We start from the raw sequence: 12412 nt of genomic DNA, 5'->3' as shown, positions 1-12412 counted from the left end.
AACAACAAAAACTTTTAACATTCTGAGAATGCTTATTGGCTTTAAAAAACAATGATAGTGGCCAGGCACAGTGGCTCACACCTGTAATCCCAGCACTTTAGGAGGCTGAGGCAGGCAGATCATGAGGTCAGGAGATTGAGACTATCCTGGCTAACATGGTGAAACCCTGTCTCTACTAAAAATACAAAAAATTAGCCAGGTGTGGTGGTGGGCGCCTGTAGTCCAGCTACTGGGGAGGCTGAGGCAGGAGAATGGTGTGAACCCGGGAGGTGGAGCTTGCAGTGAGCCAAGATCATGCCACTGCACTCCAGCCTGGGCGACAGAGTGAGACTCCCTCTCAAAAAAAAAAAAGATAGTTTTTTTTCCAAAATAGAATAGTAAATGGCCCTGACAAGGTCTTTGACAAGCATTGGCGTTACACACTCAACTGTATCACACAATTCCAGGGGACATCATTCACATAAAATTTTTTTTTCTTTTTTCCTACTGGAGTTGTGCAGTGTAGCAGTCTGGACTATATATTTACAGTTATTATCTATGACTATCAGTGATTAGTTTCCATGGAAAATTTGAGTACTACCAAATGATGCATTTAAAAAGCATTTTTCAATGTTTCTCTGAAATTAAATTTTTGTCCAGGAGCTAGTTCTGAAGAAATGCCCTAAAGGCAGTATGTCTAATGGATCAGACTTGGGAGACATAAAGGCCTACTTCAGGTACTCGACTCTGCCATTTACTGCATGAGTGACCTTGGGCATCTTGTCTAGCTTCTTTGAGTTCATTCTTTATCAGCAAAACAGGGTTGATAATCTCTCCTTTTTGTAGATGTGACAAGAATTATAAATAATGCATGTATGCATGTAAAATATCTGATGTAGAACAGACCTCTTCAAGTTGCAACTGCTTTTACTTCTGTTTATTAGCACTTAGTACTGATTAGCCACAGCATATCAAACAAAAGCTTAGGGTATCAGCAAAGCAGAAGGAAAAGAATTTGAAAAACAACTGAAAGCATTTACTATCTAACAGTTTAAAAAGTACTGAAGTAGAATTAGGAAAGAAATAAGAATTTATTGGATTAAATGTTAGCTGTTTAGTATTGTTTTTATTTTGTATTTAGTAGGGAGAGAATAGAGGGCTATACTATTATATTTTCTGTACTTGGGACCTCCAAAGGTCTTAATTTGGTCTTACCACCCCTACCACCACCACTGCCATCTCCATATCATGCTTGTGTTAAAGAAAGACTCTTTGAAATACGTCACCTAATGTTTAGGGTCTTAGAAATGCAATTTACTGGTTTGAGACTAGAGTACATGAATTCATATTACTTGACATCATTAGTTCTTCCCAGTAAAATGAGAATATTTGAGGTCCCAGATAATTTTATAAGATTTTAAAAACTTCATAATTTCTTAACGATTTTTTTGTTATTACCCATAGTGATTACAATAAAATCCTTAAAACAGCAAGGAAAGAGAACCAGGGAGATTAATGCTTTATGGATGCAAGGAGAGAGGTTTAGCAAGCAATGGAGTAGGGAGTGAAAAAGAGGAGTTTAGCCTGAGTTTCTGGATCTAGGAAGTAATTTAGAAGTCTTAACTGTAGAAGAGTCTTTATAGTGATAGTGATTTTTTTCTTTGATTTTAAATTAATTCTGCTTTGGTGTTTTCTGTTTGTTGGACATGTTGGTTTCATACCTCTGTATAGTAAGGAGGTTTTAAAACTTTGACCCAAACTATTTTGGCTCACACTTTTACTTCTCATATGGGCTTTTATAATAATATGGAGAGAGGGGATAAGAAATTGTCTAAAGTAAAATCAAAGGTTGTTTGTCCATTTCTTCTCTCAAGTAAGAATATATCAAGAATATTTCAGTCTAGCCATTTTATAGCTTGAGGTTAGAGAAGGAAAGTTTACATTCACATGCTACTTTCATCTGCCTTTCTTGTCTTTGACCTGTTATGACAGAAATTGGCAGTTTTTTTTTTCCTCAAATATTCATTCTCTACTTCTCTCAAGTTAACGAAACCTAGATAGAGGGCCCAATTGCCACTTGCTGAAAGAACAAATTTCTGAAGTTCTCTTGTAGCAAGGTATTACCTTGTGACTAAATTCTGGTCAGTTAGATGTCAGTAGAAGTATTCGGTATTTCCCAAAAGTCTATTTAAAGGAAGAGCTTTACCATTCTTTGTCATTTTTTCCAGCTGCCAACTTAGATCATGAGGATAGGGGCTATACTTATAAGGATGGTAGAATAGAGAGCTGGAAAGACCCTGTATATTTATGTCATGGTAGAGCAGCTCTGGAGTATTATCAGATTATTTTATGTGAGAGAGAAATAAACTTCTGTTTTGTTTATGCCATAGTTATTTTGGGTTTTCTTATTATGTATTGCTGAATCCACGATCCTTCACACCGCCATCTAAGGCATCTTCCCTTCTGCTTCCTGTTCTGTGGTTGAACTCTTGGTGCTGTTTCACCTCTCCACTGCTAAATCCCTGAATTCTCTTGCTCTCCACATTTTCCATAATGTTTGTTCACAGGCACAGTGTTGCAGTTAGAAGCTGCTATGCATTGCTAGTTATGTAGCATCTGAAATTTTAATTTTTTTAAAAGAAACTTTAAGGACATTTTGGCTGAGACAGTGGGGTTTTCTAGATATACAATCTTGTCATCTGCAAACAGGGACAATTTGATTTCCTCTTTTCCTAATTGAATACCCTTTATTTCCTTCTCCTGCCTAATTGACCTGGCCAGAACTTCCAACACTATGTTGAATAGGAGTGGTGAGAGAGGGCATCCCTGTCTTGTGCCAGTTTTCAAAGGGAATGCTTCCAGTTTTTGCCCATTCAGTATGATAATGGCTGTGGGTTTGTCATAGATAGCTCTTATTAATTTGAGATACGTCCCATCAATACCTAATTTATTGAGAGTTTTTAGCATGAAGGGTTGTTGAATTTTGTCAAAGGCCTTTTCTGCATCTATTGAGATAATCATGTGGTTTTTGTCTTTGGTTCTGTTTATATGCTGGATTACATTTATTGATTTGCGTATGTTGAACCAGCCTTGCATCCCAGGGATGAAGCCCACTTGATCATGGTGGATAAGCTTTTTGATGTGCTGCTGGATTTGGTTTGCCAGTATTTTATTGAGGATGTTTGCATCAATGTTCATCAAGGATATTGGTCTGAAATTCTCTTTTTTGGTTGTGTCTCTGCCCAGCTTTGGTATCAGGACAATGCTGGCCTCATAAAATGAGTTAGGGAGGATTCTCTCTTTTTCTATTGATTGGAATAGTTTCAGAGGGAATGGTACCAGTTCCTCCTTGTACCTCTGGTAGAATTCAGCTGTGAATCCATCTGGTTCTGGACTCTGTTTGGTTGGTAGGCTATTGATTATTGCCACAATTTCAGAGCCTTTTATTGGTCTATTCAAAGATTCAACTTCTTCCTGGTTTAGTCTTGGGAGGGTGTATGTGTCGAGAAATTTATCCATTTCTTCTAGATTTCCTAGTTTATTTGCATAGAGGTGTTTGTAATACTCTCTGATGGTAGTTTGTATTTCTGTGGGATGGGTGGTGATATCCCCTTTATCATTTTTTATTGCATCTATTTGATTCTTCTCTCTTTTCTTCTTTATTAGTCTTGCTAGCGGTCTATCAATTTTGTTGATCTTTTCAAAAAACCAGCTCCTGGATTCATTAATTTTTTGAAGGGTTTTTTATGTCTCTGTTTCCTTCAGTTCTGCTCTGATTTTAGTTATTTCTTGCCTTCTGCTAGCTTTTGAAATGTGTTTGCTCTTGCTTTTCTGGTTCTTTTAATTGTGATGTTAGGGTGTCAATTTTGGATCTTTCCTCCTTTCTTTTGTGGGCATTTAGTGCTATAAATTTCCCTCTACACACTGCTTTGAATGTGTCCCAGAGATTCTGGTATGTTGTGTCTTTGTTCTCGTTGCTTTCAAAGAACATCTTTATTTCTGCCTACTATGTACCCAATAGTCATTCAGGAGCAGGTTGTTCAGTTTCCATGTAGTTGATCGGTTTTGAGTGAGTTTCTTAATCCTGAGTTCTAGTTTGATTGCACTGTGGTCTGAGAGACAGTTTGTTATAATTTCTGTTCTTTTACATTTGCTGAGGAGAGCTTTACTTCCAACTATGTGGTCAATTTTGGAATAGGTGTGGTGTAGGGACATGGATGAAACTGGAAATCATCATTCTCAGTAAACTATCGCAAGGACAAAAAACCAAACACTGCATGTTCTCACTCATAGGTGGAAATTGAACAATGAGAACATATGGACACAGGAAGGGGAACGTCACACTCCGGGGACTGTTGTGGGGTGGGGGGAGGGGGGAGGGATAGCATTAGGAGACACACCTAATGCTAAATGACAAGTTAATGGGTGCAGCACACCAGCATGGCACATGGATACATATGTAACAAACCTGCACATTGTGCACATGTACCCTAAAACTTAAAGTACAATTAAAAAAAGAAGAAACTTTAACAGGAATATGAAGGAATGTGTCAGCACAGTTACACATATTTTATTTCCTAATGAAAAATATAATGTCTTTTTTTTTATTTTTTTATTTTTTTTATTTTTTATTTTTATTATACTTTAGGGTTTTAGGGTACATGTGCACAATGTGCAGGTTTGTTACATATGTATCCATGTGCCATGTTGATTTCCTGCACCCATTAACTCGTCATTTAGCATTAGGTGTATCTCCTAATGCTGTCCCTCCCCCCTCCCCCCACCCCACAACAGTCCCCGGAGTGTGATGTTCCCCTTCCTGTGTCCATGAGTTCTCATTGTTCAATTCCCACCTATGAGTGAGAACATGCGGTGTTTGGTTTTTTGTCCTTGCGATAGTTTACTGAGAATGATGTTTTCCAGTTTCATCCATGTCCCTACAAAGGACACGAATTCATCATTTTTTATGGCTGCATAGTATTCCATGGTGTATATGTGCCACATTTTCTTAATCCAGTCTATCGTTGTTGGACATTTGGGTTGGTTCCAACTCTTTGCTATTGCGAATAGTGCCGCAATAAACATACGTGTGCATGTGTCTTTATAGCAGCATGATTTATAGTCCTTTGGGTATATACCCAGTAATGGGATGGCTGGGTCAAATGGTATTTCTAGTTCGAGATCCGTGAGGAATCGCCACACTGACTTCCACAATGGTTGAACTAGTTTACAGTCCCACCAACAGTGTAAAAGTGTTCCTATTTCTCCACATCCTCTCCAGCACCTGTTGTTTCCTGATTTTTTAATGATGGCCATTCTAACTGGTGTGAGATGGTATCTCACTGTGGTTTTGATTTGCATTTCTCTGATGGCCAGTGATGATGAGCATTTCTTCATGTGTTTTTTGGCTGCATAAATGTGTTCTTTTGAGAAGTGTCTGTTCATGTCCTTTGCCCACTTTTTGATGGGGTTGTTTGTTTTTTTCTTGTAAATTTGTTTGAGTTCATTGTAGATTCTGGATATTAGCCCTTTGTCAGATGAGTAGGTTGCAAAAATTTTCTCCCATTCTGTAGGTTGCCTGTTCACTCTGATGGTAGTTTCTTTTGCTGTGCAGAAGCTCTTTAGTTTAATTAGATCCCATTTGTCAATTTTGGCTTTTGTTGCCATTGCTTTTGGTGTTTTAGACATGAAGTCCTTGCCCACGCCTATGTCCTGAATGGTATTGCCTAGGTTTTCTTGTAGGATTTTAATGGTTTTAGGTCTAACATATAAGTCTTTAATCCATCTTGAATTAATTTTTGTATAAGGTGTAAGGAAGGGATCCAGTTGCAGCTTTCTACATATGGCTAGCCAGTTTTCCCAGCACCATTTATTAAATAGGGAATCCTTTCCCCATTTCTTGTTTTTGTCAGGTTTGTCAAAGATCAGATAGTTGTAGATATGCGGCATCATTTCTGAGGGCTCTGTTCTGTTCCATTGATCTATGTCTCTGTTGTGGTACCAGTACCATGCTGTTTTGGTTACTGTAGCCTTGTAGTATAGTTTAAAGTCAGGTAGCGTGATGCCTCCAGCTTTGTTCTTTTGGCTTAGGATTGACTTGGCGATGCGGGCTCTTTTTTGGTTCCCTATGAACTTTAAAGTCGTTTTTTCCAATTCTGTGAAGAAAGTCATTGGTAGCTTGATGGGGATGGCATTGAATCTATAAATTACCTTGGGCAGTATGGCCATTTTCACGATATTGATTCTTCCAACCCATGAGCATGGAATGTTCTTCCATTTGTTTGTATCCTCTTTTATTTCATTGAGCAGTGGTTTGAAGTTCTCCTTGAAGAGGTCCTTCACATCCCTTGTAAGTTGGATTCCTAGGTATTTTATTCTCTTTGAAGCAATTGTGAATGGGAGTTCACTCATGATTTGGCTCTCTGTTTGTCTGTTATTGGTGTACAAGAATGCTTCTGATTTTTGTACATTAATTTTGTATCCTGAGACTTTGCTGAAGTTGCTAATCAGCTTAAGGAGATTTTGGGCTGAGACAATGGGGTTTTCTAGATATACAATCATGTCATCTGCAAACAGGGACAATTTGACTTCCTCTTTTCCTAATTGAATACCCTTTATTTCCTTCTCCTGCCTGATTGCTCTGGCCAGAACTTCCAGCACTATGTTGAATAGGAGCGGTGAGAGAGGGCATCCCTATCTTGTGCCAGTTTTCAGAGAGAATGCTTCCAGTTTTTGCCCATTCAGTATGATATTGGCTGTGGGTTTGTCATAGATAGCTCTTATTATTTTGAGATACGTCCCATCAATACCTAATTTATTGAGAGTTTTTAGCATGAAGGGTTGTTGAATTTTGTCAAAGGCCTTTTCTGCATCTATTGAGATAATCATGTGGTTTTTGTCTTTGGTTCTGTTTATATGCTGGATTACATTTATTGATTTGCGTATGTTGAACCAGCCTTGCATCCCAGGGATGAAGCCCACTTGATTATGGTGGATAAGCTTTTTGATGTGCTGCTGGATTCGGTTTGCCAGTATTTTATTGAGGATTTTTGCATCAATGTTCATCAAGGATATTGGTCTGAAATTCTCTTTTTTGGTTATGTCTCTGCCAGGCTTTGGTATCAGGACGATGCTGGCTTCGTAAAATGTGTTAGGGAGGATTCCCTCTTTTTCTATTGATTGGAATAGTTTCAGAAGGAATGGTACCAGTTCCTCCTTGTACCTCTGGTAGAATTCAGCTGTGAATCCATCAGGTCCTGGACTCTTTTTGGTTGGGAAGCTATTGATTATTGCCACAATTTCAGAACCTGTTATTGGTCTATTCAGAGATTCAACTTCTTCCTGGTTTAGTCTTGGGAGGGTGTATTTGTTGAGGAATTTATCCATTTCTTCTAGATTTTCTAGTTTATTTGCATAGAGGTGTTTGTAGTATTCTCTGATGGTAGATTGTATTTCTGTGGGATCGGTGGTGATATCCCCTTTATCATTTTTTATTGCATCTATTTGATTCTTCTCTCTTTTCTTCTTTATTAGTCTTGCTAGCAGTCTATCAATTTTGTTGATCTTTTCAAAAAACCAGCTCCTGGATTCATTAATTTTTTGAAGGGTTTTTTGTGTCTCTATTTCCTTCAGTTCTGCTCTGATTTTAGTTATTTCTAGCCTTCTGCTAGCTTTTGAATGTGTTTGCTCTTGCTTTTCTAGTTCTTTTAATTGTGATGTTAGGGTGTCAATTTTGGATCTTTCCTGCTTTCTCTTGTGGGCATTTAGTGCTATAAATTTCCCTCTACACACTGCTTTGAACGTGTCCCAGAGATTCTGGTATGTTGTGTCTTTGTTCTCGTTGGTTTCAAAGAACATCTTTATTTCTGCCTTCATTTCATTATCTACCCAATAGTCATTCAGGAGCAGGTTGTTCAGTTTCCATGTAGTTGATCGGTTTTGACTGAGTTTCTTAATCCTGAGTTCTAGTTTGATTGCACTGTGGTCTGAGAGACAGTTTGTTATAATTTCTGTTCTTTTACATTTGCTGAGGAGAGCTTTACTTCCAACTATGTGGTCAATTTTGGAATAGGTGTGGTGTGGTGCTGAAAAAAATGTATATTCTGTTGATTTGGGGTGGAGAGTTCTGTAGATGTCTATTAGGTCCACTTTATGTAGAGCTGAGTTCAATTCCTGGATATCCTTGTTAACTTTCTGTCTCGTTGATCTGTCTAATGTTGACAGTGGGTGTTAAAATCTCCCATTATTATTGTGTGGGAGTTTAAGTCCCTTTGTAGGTCACTCAGGACTTGCTTTATGAATCTGGGTGCTCCTGTGTTGGGTGCATATATATTTAGGATAGTTAGCTCTTCTTGTTGAATTGATCCCTTTACCATTATGTAATGGCCTTCTTTGTCTCTTTTGATCTTTGTTGGTTTAAAGTCTATTTTATCAGAGACTAGGATTGCAACGTCTGCCTTTTTTTTGTTTTCCATTTGCTTGATAGATCTTCCTCCACCCCTTTATTTTGAGTCTATGTGTGTCTCTGCACATGAGATGGGTTTCCTGAATACAGCACACTGATGGGTCCTGACTCCTTATCCAGTTTGCCAGTCTGTGTCTTTTGATTGGAGCATTTAGCCCATTTACATTTAACGTTAATATTGTTATGTGTGAATCTGATCCTGTCATTATGATGTTAGTTGGTTATTTTGCTCGTTAGTTGCTATAGTTTCTTCCTAGCCTCGATGGTCTTTACAATTTGGCGTGTTTTTGCAGTGGCTGGTACCGGTTGTTCCTTTCCATGTTTAGTGCTTCCTTCAGGAGCTCTTTTAGGGCAGGCCTGGTGGTGACAAAATCACTCAGCGTTTGCTTGTCTGTAAAGTATTTTATTTCTCCTTGACTTACGAAGCTTAGTTTGGCGGGATAGGAAATTCTGGGTTGAAAATTCTTTTCTTTAAGAATGTTGAATATCGGCTCCCACTCTCTTCTGGCTTGTAGAGTTTCTGCCGAGAGATCAGCTGTTAGTCTGATGGGCTTCCCTTTGTGGGTAACCTGACCTTTCTCTGTGGCTGCCCTTAACATTTTTTCCTTCATTTCCACTTTGGTGAATCTGACAATTATGTGTCTTGGAGTTGCTCTTCTTGAGGAGTATCTTTGTGGCGTTCTCTGTATTTCCTGAATCTGAATGCTGGCCTGCCTTGCTAGATTGGGGAAGTTCTCCTGGATAATGTCTTGCAGAGTGTTTTCCAACTTGGTTCCATTCTCCCCATCATTTTCAGGTACACCAATCAGACGTAGGTTTGGTCTTTTCACATAGTCCCAAATTTCTTGGAGGCTTTGTTCATTTCTTTTTATTCTTTTTTCTCTAAAATTCCCTTCTCTCTTCATTTCATTCATTTCATCTTCCATCAGCGATACCCTTTCTTCCAGTTGATCGCATCTGCTACTGAGGCTTCTGCAATCTTCCCGTAGTTCTCGACACTTGGCTTTCAGCTCCATCAGCTCCTTTAAGCCCTTCTCTCCATTGGTTATTCTAGTTATCCATTCTTCTAATTTTTTTTCAAAGTTTTTAACTTCTTTGCTATTGTTTTGAATTTCCTCTCGTAGCTCAGAGTAGCTTGATCGTCTGAAGCCTTCTTCTCTCAACTCGTCAAAGTCATCCTCCATCCAGCTTTGTTCCGTTGCTGGTGAGGACCTGCGTTCCTTTGGAGGAGGAGAGGTGCTCTGTTTTTCAGAGTTTCCAGATTTTTTGCTCTGTTTTTTCCCCATCTTTGTGGTTTTATCTACTTTTTGTCTTTGATGATGGTGATGTACAGATGGGTTTTTGGTGTGGATGTCCTTTCTGTTTGTTAGTTTTCCTTCTACCAGACAGGACCCTCAGCTGCAGGTCTGTTGGAGTTACTAGAGGTCCACTCCAGACCCTGTTTGGCTGGGTGTCAGCAGCGGTGGCTGCAGAACAGCGGATTTTCGTGAGACCACAAATTCAGCTGTCTGATAGTTCCTCTGAACGTTTTGTCTCAGAGGAGTACCTGGCCGAATGAGGTGTCAGTCTGTCCCTACTTGGGGGGTGCCTGCCAGTTAGGCTGCTCAGGGGTGAGGGACCCACTTTAGGAGGCAGTCTGTCTGTTCTCAGATCTCCAGCTGCGTGCTGGGAGAACCACTACTCTCTTCAAAGCTGTCAGTCAGACAGGGACATTTAAGTCTGTGGAGGTTCTTGCTGAGTTTTTGTTTGTCTGTGCCCTGCCCCCAGAGGTGGAGCCTACAGAGGCAGGCAGGCCTCCTTGAGCTGTGGTGGGCTCCACCCAGTTCGAGCTTCCTGGCTGCTTTGTTTACCTAAGCAAGCCTGGGCAATGGCAGGCGCCCCTCCCCCAGCCTCGCTGCCGCCTTGCAGCTTGATCTCAGACTGCTGTGCTAGCAATCAGCGAGACTCCGTGGGCATAGGACCCTCCGAGCCAGGTGTGGGACACAGTCTCCTAGTGTGCCGTTTTCCAGGCCCGTTGGAAAAGCGCAGTATTAGGATGGGACTGACCCGATATTCCAGGTGCCGTCTGTTTCCCCTTTCTTTGACTAGGAAAGGGAACTCCCTGACTCCTTGTGCTTCCCGAGTGAGGCAATGCCTCGCCCTGCTTCGGCTCACACACAGTGCGCTTCACCGACTGTCCTGAACCCACTGTTAGGCACTCCCTAGTGAGATGAAACAGGTACCTCAAGCAGAAATGCAGAAAACACCCGTCTTCTGTGTCGCTGGGGCTGGGAGCTGGAGACCGGAGCTGTTCCTATTCGGCCATCTTGGCTCCACCCCCCCCTTTTTTTTTTTTTTTTTTTTTTTGAGATGGAGTCTTGCTCTGTCGCCCAGGCTGGAGTGCAGTGGCGCAGTCTCGGCTCACTGCAAGCTCCGCCTCCCGGGTTCATGCCATTCTCCTGCCTCAGCCGAGTAGCTGGGACTACAGGTGCCTGCCACCACGCCTGGCTAATTTTTTTGTATTTTTAGTAGAGACGGGGTTTCACCGTGGTCTCGATCTCCTGACCTCGTGATCTGCCCGCCTCGGCCTCCCCAAGTGCTGGGATTACAAGCGTGAGCCACCACGCCTGGCCAGAAAAATATAATTTCTAAAGAACAATGTGTCCATTAAGTCTCCCCTGCCCTCCAATTGTAGTTGATACAGATTGGTTTGGCTAATTGGCTGCCAGCAGTTCCTCCAGAGAATATGTCTAGATCACTAACAGACCCCTTTTTACTTGCCTCTTTTGGAAAACTCATCCTATCCCTACCCTAGTAACATGATCCAAATGGAAGCTTGTTGCTGTCACAGTTATTGTTTCAAGGATGGATATGTAAGCAAAAATACCAGCTCTGTCCTGGGTTTTTAGAACTGCATCTAGCAGAAAGGAGATCTTCTCTACTTTTGAGGCTATAAGGATGTGGACAAACTGGTTTAGGAGGATCATACTAATAATACTCAGAACAGAAGTAGAGATGGAGGGAAACAAGTCAGTCTTCCTCAGAGAATGGACATGTACCTCATATAGGCTAATTAGAATATTTTGTTTAGTAACTTGATAATTTCAAGTCAGACTCTGTTGGACACTTGAACTGGAGGGTTATGTGAAGGACAGAAGTTTCTTTAAAGCCATACTCCTAAATGTAAATAAATATATTTAAAAAATTTTAAAGGGTGATAGAAACTATTTTCTTTCTTACTTTGAAGGGGCTTCCTACCTGGTACATAATTCGTACTGTCTCAGTTATCCAAACAAATTACTCATTTAATAAAGCGTTTCATGGAGAGGAAAAGAAACTACAAGTTTTTTCTCTATGGATGTGGAATACTTTTAAAGGAAAATAAATGCTCCCTTAAACACCAATAGCAACAATAAAATATGCACAAAAGCCTCCTAGTGTTGAGAAACCATCACGTAAGTGCTGAGCACTCTAGTTCTGCTCGTGGATCTCTTTACAAATAGAAAATTATCTTATCTCTTATGTTTGTTAAAGCATTATTTGCCATAGCTAAGATACAGAATCAACCTAAGTGTTCATCAACACATGAATGGATAAAGAAAATGTGGTATATATATATATATATGTAAATATATATATATATACACACACAATGGAATACTGTTCAGCTTTTCAGGAGAAGGAAGTCTTGATATTTATAAGAACATGGAAGAACTTGGAGGACATTATGCTAAGTGAAATAAGCCAGACACAGAAAGACAAATACTGCATGGTCTCACTTATATGTAGAATCTAACAAAGTAAGACTTACAGAAGCAGAGAATGTAATGGTGATTACCAGGCGCTGTCAGCTGGGGGAGAAATGGGGAGATGTGGTTAAAGGGTACGAAGTTTCAGGTATATAGAGGAATAAGTTCTGGAGATCCAGTGTACAGCTTGGTTGACTGTAGTTAATAATCAAGTGTTGTATACTTGAAAATTGCTTAGAAA

The 12412-nt window shown here is 40.0% G+C and overlaps 1 protein-coding gene and 1 long non-coding RNA gene across 51 annotated transcripts in view; one reads left to right on the top strand and one right to left on the bottom strand.

The window, feature by feature from the left end:
• Positions 1-12412, top strand: part of FUT8 (fucosyltransferase 8) — a 464407-nt gene that overhangs the window by 152057 nt on the left and 299938 nt on the right. The window lies entirely within an intron of this gene.
• LOC129487761 (uncharacterized) overlaps positions 1-12412 on the bottom strand; it is a 57741-nt gene that overhangs the window by 17502 nt on the left and 27827 nt on the right. The gene's annotated exons all lie outside the window — the stretch shown is intronic.

Source organism: Symphalangus syndactylus, chromosome 8 (genome assembly GCF_028878055.3).
Source record: "Symphalangus syndactylus isolate Jambi chromosome 8, NHGRI_mSymSyn1-v2.1_pri, whole genome shotgun sequence".
In the NCBI taxonomy this organism is placed as follows: Eukaryota; Metazoa; Chordata; class Mammalia; order Primates; family Hylobatidae; genus Symphalangus; species Symphalangus syndactylus.
This window is presented reverse-complemented; position numbering and strand designations above follow the sequence as displayed.